Genomic DNA, 10311 nt, shown 5'->3' with positions numbered 1-10311 from the left:
AAGTAGTCCTAATTTAAATCAATTAAGGGTTATTACCATATTATCTCCTATTAAATATCTTGGGAATATTTTGAGAATATTTCTCCATTAAACCCTATATGGCTGTCCCTAGCCCTATAAATACCCCATATTCTACCAATTTTCGAGAGCTTTTTGCAACCCTAAAAAGCCTTAAACACTTTACTCTCTCTGAGAAACTAACTTAGGCATCGAAGATCCGTTGACCTAACCCCCCCCCCCCAACCTCGTGGGCGTGTGAGGCTTAGGTCTTTGATCAAAGGTGTTGATTGTTTTACAGGTGCATTTTCATCAAGACTGAAGATGACGGAAATTTGCATCGACAATATTGTGAGTCACACCAAGTTGGAGCGACGTCCATATTAGTGTAGATACGGTTTCACTTTGTAAAATGAGAGTTACATGCACATAGAGGCTTGTTGCTAGAGAAGCTAGGGTTTGCCATCGTCCTAAAGTGATGGTGAAGGATAACTTTTATATAAAATAAAAAAAGGGTTTCCCTCCCCTCTTACATACTTTATGGGTTAAGTAGTGAGACCCAATATATGGTACGAGAAGGAGTCCGCCAAGTCTTCAGTCAAGATAGTCTTTTGGTTGGAGACTTCAAATGCAATCCATGTGTGGGCCAAACTGACTCGTCGTCGTTCAGAATTGGTACTCGGTACTTGGTGGTGATCAACCTGAAGCAATACTTTGCAAGAGGCAATGTACATTGCAAGGCTGCTCGGCTAGAGGCGTGTTCGCGGCAAGGCTGTTGTTCGACTAAAGGCTATGCTCATTGCGAGATGACTCAACTAGTGGCGTTCCTCGTTACGAGTATGCACTCAATGTGAGTGTGTGCTCAATATGAGTTGATTGTGACATGAACTGGGTTTGCTATTCTGGTTCGCATATTGGATTTATTGATGAGCGCAAATTATACTATTTATTTTATCCCCAAAACTACATATTCTTGTAACATCTTGGAATGGACTTTAAAGAAAGAAATTACATGATTTTGTGTTTTCTAGCTAGATTATCGAGATGAAAAAAATTATAAGATTAGATCTCATTGGTTATTATTGCATTAAATGGGTCAAGTATAATTCATTCTCAATATTTTGTCTAAATAAATTGATAATGTGTGCTTTTGGTATGTTTAAGATCACATGTTTTTTTTTCTTTTCTTTTCAAAATAATACATCATTTTATTTAATTTGTGCAAAGCACGTGGCCACTTCAACAGCAAACTGTGCTTTCTCTTCTACTTCCACGAGCGCCACATACACAATTGCAGCAGAGGAAGACAGAAGGCTGATCAAAATTAAAGGATGAAAATTTTAGTATTTTAATATTTTGAAAATTTCAGATTGAAATTATATTTAATGTTTAACAAATGACAAGTTATGATTTGGTGGTAGTGTCATTCAGCAAAATCTAGTGGCAAGCTCAACTCTATACAAGATTTTGTCGTCAATTGGGCCTGCTCATTATTGAAGAAGTAAAAGAAGAGTGAAGAAGAAAAATGGGAAATAAGACAACAAGCGGAGAAAAAAAAAAGAAACAGGACAACAAGCCAATTTGCAGCAGCAACCAAAGGAGTTTTTCAAGGTTTTCTAAACTCAATTTTCATTATGTATTCGGTGTTACTTTTATCTATGTTTTGGAACTAATTTCTTTTCTTAAAGCTACAATGTAGCCTAACCATGATTGCTTGATTTCTTAGTTTAATTATTTCTAAATTTTCATTCACTTTGAGTATCATCTTGTTGTCATAGATTGTTAGCATACAGGAGTATACATAGTAATCTAGATACCATGGATAATATATGAATTAGAGGAACCAAACCGTCAAATTGGATGTTTATTCATTAATAATTTATTAATTGTTGGAATTGAATTGGATTGGTTATGGTGAATCATATCCTCTAGTGTCATTCGCATTCAAATTATAATTTGTTTTCTTTCTTGTTGTCTCACTTATTTAAGCTCATGTATTTTGTGTTTACAATCACAATTTTAAAATTCTTTCTCAAATCATCAATCATACTATTTTAATTAAAGTGAAATTGAATTAGGTTAGATAATTGGAATTATATCAATCTTAGTTGGAACGGTAATGCGCTTGCCTATTATATTATACTACGATGCGTACAGTTATGAGCATTAAAATTTGAAACTGAATTGAGTTAATTTCGGTTAATCTAATTTTCGCAACAAGTTTTTGGTGCCGTTGTCGGGGTCTAGGCAATGAAAAGTCTTCGAGTTGGGGGCACACGTAAGATCTTTGAGTGGGGTCCACAAGCTGGTGTTCAATCACATAGGGTACAAATGAGTGAGTAGCCAGCACGGGGGTGTTCGATCAAACCAGAGATCACTGTTTGGTCTAAATCTTTGTCAGCATAAGCCCAATAGTCAATGTGTACATGTTGTGAACACTAATATGCATAGATTAAATAAAGACGCATGCTTTTCCTAGTCATGGATTCTTGTGTATATTGGTCACAAACAAATAGTGTGTGACTATACACTTTTTGGCATCCTCAGTGCGAAATTGTATGACTGTGCGATTCAAGGAAATATGTGCGGCTTGCCACGTACCATGATAAGGCTAACGTGATTTTAATACACTACTACAGTTGACATTTTTCAGGAAGAAGGAAAACTCGTCGCGGAAAGCTTAATAGCATCACACTAGAGTTTAAGCAACGACAAATTCGTCATGCAAAGGTCATGAAAACAAACTTTGTGTGACAAAAAAAGATCCGGATCTTCGTCAGATTCTCTTTGTGAGGACCTGGAGATCCGTCAATTATGTCCGTTCATCGTGCATCGTATTGTAAAAAATGATATTAAATTTATTTAAAATAAAACAAATAGTATCTGACAAAAACTGACCGCACGATATACGATTCACGGATCCTCAAGATCCTCACAAAGAGGATCTGGAGAGGATCATGTTGGCAAAAACAATTCCTTCATTGCGCCATAATGAACCTGTACAACAACACGTTCGTCGTTGCACAGAACTTAAGGGAACGAACCAACAATGTTAGGCATAAGTTTACACAACAAAGTGATTTCGACACGATACAGTAAATGGGATGCTTGACATTCGTGGTCAATAAGTTTCCGCAACAAACATGTGACATTGGACTTTAGTTGACATAAACTTTGCACGACAAAATGTTCGTCGCGAAAGGTCAAATTTTTAATTAATTTTAACATAAAAAAATTAAGAAATTGTCGTTATTACTTTGTGTGATGAACAGTTAGTTGGCAAGGGTAAATTCTTAATTAATTAATTTTTTTTGTTGGCAACTTTTTATTTTTACTTTTTTTATCTGCTTACATAATTTATTTAAATAATAATTATTAATTGTTTTTTTTTTATCTAAAATTGCAACTATAATGAATGGAGGAAAAAAAATAACATTTATATATCAAAGAAAAATGTACGTACAAGTAAAAGGTTTGAAACTAAGAAAGAAGAAACCTATAACTATTTGGTCATTAAATGGGTCTGCGGGTAGGGTTGGAAGTCGGTTTGGAAGTCAACTGCTGGATAGGCTGCGAGTCGGACGACAAGTCGGTGTATTAGGGAGGATGCCGGTCGGGCTGGGAGGTCGACATGTGTTGTAGCTCGGAGGTGGATGGGCTAGCAATGCCAGGTGGGAGACGGACGCCATTCGAGCTTAAGGCCTAAACGATCAACCTGACCTTACTCCTCAGGTAGGCCACTTCATGCGTAAGTTCAGTGACGTCGAGACCTTATGGTTGTAATCATGATGAGGCCCCAGTAGCGTGTTGACTAGCCTGCCCCATCCCCTAACAATGCTTCCCTGGCCTCCGCCCAAGAGTCTCACTCAAGGTCTCAGTCAAGATCTGAAACCCCGTATCTTCAGGTGGAGCCACAGACTCGATAGGAGTGTCTGAGGGAAACTGGAAGGGAAACTCCAGAAACATGGTCTGGCTCCTTTTCACCATCATCGCCTATGACAATAAGACAAGAAGTGGATTAGTAAAAATTAATATTAAATTAAATGTTGTAATATTTGGAATCGTAAAATAGTAATTTAAAATGAAGTTATACTTACGTGCAACTGTGCGGCGAGCTCATCCCCAAGGCAAACATAAACATCCTTAAAGACGTCTATCTTGGGAAATTTAGAATCCCTCTGAAACAAAAAAAATACATAAAGGCAATGTTAGAGTGGAAAATAAAATGAATATTTGTAAGAAATTGAAAGTGGGAATATTAAACGCTTACTACTTGTCGTCGCTCCTCCATCCTATATGAGAAGGGTCTCGAACCAGAATGGTGAAGAAAAGTTTTCTTCTCCCAGTTGACTTTGTTCACCTTCGCCTTCTTCTGTTAACATAAAATAAATGTATTAGTGTAATATTTTAAAAAAAATGAAACAAAAGCATAACCCAAAGTAAAAATAATTTGAAACAAATTAAAATTAAATAAGTAATACATATTTAAATACGTACAACATAGGTGGGCCCCTAAAAATGGTCGCAAAGCTTGCCCACTCGTCCAGTTGATCCTCCAACTCTAGCGGGCAACCCTCCTCTAGAGCAACCTCCGAATAATCAAACAACTGAAAATGTTTGTGGAATTCACTTTTCCATTGCTTGTACCATTCATAAAACAACTTGTCCAGGTAGCTGTCTATCGACTCGTTTATGTCGTCAAAATTGTAGTTTGTGTACAATTTACCGAGTATTAAATTCAAATAATAAAAAAAAAAATTAGAATTAAAAGTTTAAAAAGGAAAAAAAGATTTAATATAAAAATATGAACTTTATATATAATTGAATAAAACAAAGTTAGGAACTTACCGAGAAATAGCTGCGGACCTAGGCCTTCGTCTTTACCAAAATTTCACACCACAATTTCTACAGCATAGGGCACTCAGTCTGAACGACGTGTTCCACGTCATGGACCATTCTTCAGCATAGGGCACTCAGTCTGAATGACAAGGGGCCTTCATCATTATGCTGCTCTGACGTAGGTGTAGCTAGATGCCTCTCGTCGTATCATATCGTGATATGATTGTTTGTCACCCTGGTGACTTGTCCATTCTTCAGTTGTCGGCATGGTATCTAGGTGTTTTTCTTAGCTATAAAACAACAAAACAAACATCAAGGGAAGTGATGAACTCTTATTTGAGTTCCAACCCATGCATGCATGTGTATGCTTATTTTCCCAGTTTTCGACGAGTGTAAATAGATGAATTCCTGCGAGTTTGTGGCTATAGGTGCACAGGCACTTCTCGAATCGAACCAAGGTATTAATCTACCTTGTTGGATGCGGGTTTTTTGTTAAGAATCATCAAGATTGACCCGTATGCATGTTGTTTCTTCCCATTTCCAAAATCCGACTAGTTGCACTGAGCTCAAGCCATTGCATCTGAGGCAGATTAACCCTTCCAGTCCTAAAAAGGCCCTAGGTGACTTCCTGGTAATTTTTAAGACTGAATTGGCTAAGTTTTAGCTTAGAAACCGATGAAATCGAGCTTGAGGAGCCCTAAATCATACTTTAGGCATAAATTTGCAGATTCCAGCAAGACTTCGGCAGCCGACGACGGTGACTTGCGATGGGCACCGTTAGTTCTAACTGCAAAGACTGAGATTCTATTAACATTAACGAAATCTCATGACGAAAGAGATATATTATGTTAACCTGATGTAATTCTCATCGCACCGGCGCGTGGCACCAGCGACGACGAGTGTGACGTCTACTCTCTGAATCATGGTGGTACGTGATGGCATCACAACAACGCGTGACAGACCCCAGACCTAACCCTAGGTTTTTCAGTGTTATGAATTACGTAATGCCCTAGTTTGTGCAAATTCGAAGCCTAAATGGGTGAATTGGACAATGTTCCATTTAATTGATGTTTTAAGCTTATCTTAGGTTATATTGATATTCATAGGATTGATTGAGATTTGAAAGGATTCAACGAGGAGTCTATTTGCGAGGGATGCTCTGTTTATATATATATAGCGAAACGCCTCACAAGACCAATTTTTTTAATATATATATGAAAGTTCAAGGTAAATTTGAGAGTGATAGGTAGTCTTAAAAAAAAGAAAAATAAGGATAAAGATAACGACTTTTTAAAAAAAGTATAATATAACAGTAAAAAAATAATACAAATAAAAAGATTTTTTTTCTACGGCTAATCATGAGAATATTCAGGAAAATAATAAAAAAAAATGCATATCTAATATATATCTAGTATATGAGTAAAATAAATATTAGAAATAAAAAGTGAAGATAAAGGAGATAGTGGAGTAATAAATGTCATTAAAGTGGGGTTACTTAAAAAAAACACTAAAAATTTAAAAAGTGAAGATAATGGGTTAATAAATGTAAGGTGGGGTCAGTTTAAGTATTAAAAAGAAGAAGAAAAAAAAAGTTAAAAACACAACTCATCCTAATAAACCTAGTCGTCGCCTTTATCTTCTTTTCTCCTTCACTCTTTTTCATGGCCTGCAACTCAAAAGTTTCCAGATTTTGCAACTTAAAAAAGAAAAAATGGACACCCAATCGACACCTCAGGTGCTCCCCGAGAAGTCTAGGCTAGTATTTCGCTCACTCCCACAAAATAGAGGTGAAAATGTTGGAGCCCGCCTCCAAGGCCGCCTAGGCGCGCCCTGAGGCGAGCCTTTTATAACACTGATATATATATAGACACAGTTATGTATGCTTAATATGTGGACGTATATTAATATGTTAGTCTCTGATGAGACTTGTGATGATATTAGATAATATCTTTAGATTATCAGTGATATATTTTTACTGCATGGTCATCATGTGATATTTTGTATAGCTATCTTTGGCCAAGGATTTATTTACAGGTTCTATTTGTCCTAGTGGACACTTGGGTTGATGATTATTACCGGTATTGAGATTAACTAGTTGATGCTAGTACATTTCCTACTTGTTATACTTATGTTAGTGGATGCTAGCATGATTGATTGACAGAATGTATGATTTCTAGACTTGACTTGATTGTTTTATTGACCCCTTCAGGACGTAACGAGACTAAGGAGAACATCAGTGGGGACGAGTGGGCTTGGCAATGAGGTTTTCATCCTCTGGACTTCGGGTGTTGGCTCATTTACTGCAGTTTTATCTTAGTTGTAATAATATTTGCATGATCGTACTTTTGATTATGCATAGTATTGCATTTTGTTGTGTTTACTGTTGTGTAAAACTTCTAGTTGCTGTGATGTGATGTGATGTGATTAATAACGGGATTAAACTCGAGATAATTTGTGTATATATTATATTATATTAATGTACATCTTTGGTTCAAATTCTTACACATCATAAATATCTTGCTATGGCTTCGCCATTAAGTTGACTTGTGACATCATCTCCGGATGGCGTCATATGGTCAATTTAGTGTTGGTCAACACATCACGGCCTTGTAAGTGTTATTGGGGTTAGGGTGTGTCAATATGTCATTGAGGTAATTCATCAGCTCAAAGTCAGTTTCATCAATAATAAAATCAACCTGTTATGCATAAAATATTAATAATTATAATATATTTCATATCAAATTAATTATTAAATGACTAATTGACACTTGCTAATATCTCTTTCAGCAAAGACTTCTTCATTTCGTCCAACACTTTTTTTCCACGACGACCACTCTATAGGGCATTTGTCCCGGAATAATGCCTCTAATGTCATGCACAAGCATATATTGTGTCTCTGTCTCAACTTCCTTAAGCTGCATGTTATACTTGAGGCACCTCTGTCCACTATTCATCAGTTCTCTAGTCTAGCAAGACATTCTTTTTTTGTGTTTGTCTACGGAAAAAACAAAATTTTTCAAAAGCAAAGTAAGTACATTCATCAACTTTTACTATAATAATGCAATAAAATTTTCAGCAAAACACAACCATAAAATTCATACAGAATTGGGTATTACATGTCCGAGATCCTTCTCCCACATATGCATGTTTAGTTGAAGCAGCAACGGAATCAAACATCTACAACATATTATAATTTCCATATATTCGAAAACTCACAACTTATGAGACACAATTCAAAAATTCAAATTAATTATCAAAATAAATTTGTTCTTTATTTGGATATATAAAGACCTTACTTTGAAAATTGAAGATGGTCGCCAAAGAAAGTAACTAAATAAGGAAACAAGAATCGGGATATGGGGGAGAGGAGTTTTAGAGTTTGGAGGATAGAAAGTTTTTGGGAGAGAAGAAAACAAGGGGTTTGGGGGAAAAAGATGAGCAAGACATGAATTAGGAGAAGGGAGTGGATCTGGGTTTTTAAAGAATCACATGACACCTGTGTGTGACAAAGTATTTATCGCGCAACGTATGTATTCACTTTTTCACTTAAATGTCTCACCAACCACACCAATCATTACACTTTGTGCGATGAAGGGCTCTCCTGCACAAGAAAAAGTTTGTCGCACAATTATTGGTGCCGAATCTTCATTTTACAACGTTTTTCCCCAGACATTGCGTGAAAAAAAAATATCCAGTTCGTTGTACAAAGTCATCTTACGTGACGAAGTTCCTTGTCCCCTAAGTTTTCAATTTTTTTTTCTGTGACGATTTCGCGTGACAATAGCCTAACTTTGTCGTGCAAAGGTCACTTGAGATGCTTTGTTTAGTTGCGCAAGTAATTTTTTTTACTTGATGAGATGCTTTGGTGTTAGATTTATTTATTTTATCAATCATTCAATATTAAACTTTTTGGTTTCTCATACTTCTAGTGAATTTTAGTGTTCTTATATATTCTTTAAGATTGTTGTTGTCTAGCCACTTAGTACTGCAGTGGTATACATCTTCACTTGTATTAAGAGGTCTTATGTTCGGAACTCGTAGATGACGAGTTCGATACCAATTTATCCCCACACCCCTTAGTGTAAAAATATCTTTGTATAAAAAAATTGAATATTTAATCTTTTCTTTGTCATACTGCGTCAAATAATAACTTACAGTAGTTGACGAAAATGAGATGTGTAAAAGGCATATCAATGACTACAGGGGGCAAAATTTATCTGGCTATGGAGACATTATATAGCTACGTTTACCCACCTCATTTTGTTGAAGTAATGTCAAGGATCTTTGCTAGATTTTCTTATAGTGCTAATGTAACTATATTTTGAAGTTATTTCGCGAGAATTCTAACAAGAGAACATTAGTTCACATCAAAAGGGAAAAACGAAAAGTTCCATTGGGTGGTCCTAAATTTGTAATGCCATGTTGCCATGTCTGTTGCTTCATCTCAAAGTCCTTGGAGTGGAGGTTTTTTTTTTGGTCAAGGGAGTGGAGTCGTGGTTTAGATATCTTGGCTCTTGGTGGTTTGAACTGTCCTCCTAAAAGAGGGAGATAGAGGTTTCCCAAGGTATCAGATATAAATTATACCAAAAGATAATTAAATTTTGTGTCCCTTAAAAGATCGGTTATAGATGATGAGGAACCAATCCCTTGTGGGATTATGTGGAGCTTTACAAGATAAGGGCATCAAGGTAGAATCCCTATATAAGGCGATGTGCCCTCCCTGTGTTCACATTAACGTTGCCCTTCTGAAAGGCACTTCCCAACCTTCTGGACAGAACCCTAATCTAAGAGGGTTTTTTTTTTAGAATTGTTATTAGCACTCCAAAAATCTCATTTGACATTCCAAACTTTCTACACTTGTGAGGAGTGTAGATTGAGATTTTTGGAGTGCTAATAATAGTTTCTTTTTTTATATCTAAATATTCCAATTAAATGTAGAAATGATAGAAGTTTATCAAACAAATAAAGTTAATGGAGAAGTAATGAAAAAACTAACTAATCGAGATCTCCATTAGTTTCTCAATTAGTGCTTTTCATTATATACATCAACAATTAGGAGGCCATGCCGGCTCCCCCTACACCCAAAACACATTAACCGTTAGCGTGCGAAGAAAATTCGGAAAGTTCATATAAGCAGCAACAACATTTGCTGCCCGACATTGTTGTTGTTGTTGTTGTTTTTTTTTTTTTTTAACAAATGATATTATCTATATTAAGTTAGATATAATGTACTTCAAATTCGCTTTTGGTGAGAATTGAACCTAAGACTTATCATTTACAAGCATAGAGGAATACCACTAGACCGTAGTATTAAGTGGTTGATGGCCGCCGTTGTTAGGTACAAGAAAAAATACGAAAATTAACACTTAAAGACTTAATATCTTTTTTTCTTTTTCTTTTTTCTTAAAGGGGAACAATTGGTGGCAACCTATGGTTATCCACCCCTTTTGCCCTAGAGAGGCTATGAGAAACCGT

The 10311-nt window shown here is 36.0% G+C and overlaps 1 long non-coding RNA gene across 1 annotated transcript; it reads right to left on the bottom strand.

Moving 5' to 3' along the window:
* Positions 1 to 7477: 7477 nt before the first annotated feature.
* Positions 7478 to 8264, bottom strand: LOC126617751 (uncharacterized). The gene is made up of 2 exons (XR_007621507.1): positions 7953 to 8264; positions 7478 to 7831 (listed from the first exon to the last, which is right to left on the bottom strand). It is a non-coding gene; the product is annotated as an uncharacterized LOC126617751 (long non-coding RNA).
* Between the last annotated feature and the right edge of the window lie 2047 nt (positions 8265 to 10311).

The sequence above is a fragment of the Malus sylvestris genome, chromosome 4 (assembly GCF_916048215.2).
Source record: "Malus sylvestris chromosome 4, drMalSylv7.2, whole genome shotgun sequence".
NCBI classification, from domain to species: domain Eukaryota; kingdom Viridiplantae; phylum Streptophyta; class Magnoliopsida; order Rosales; family Rosaceae; genus Malus; species Malus sylvestris.
This window is presented reverse-complemented; position numbering and strand designations above follow the sequence as displayed.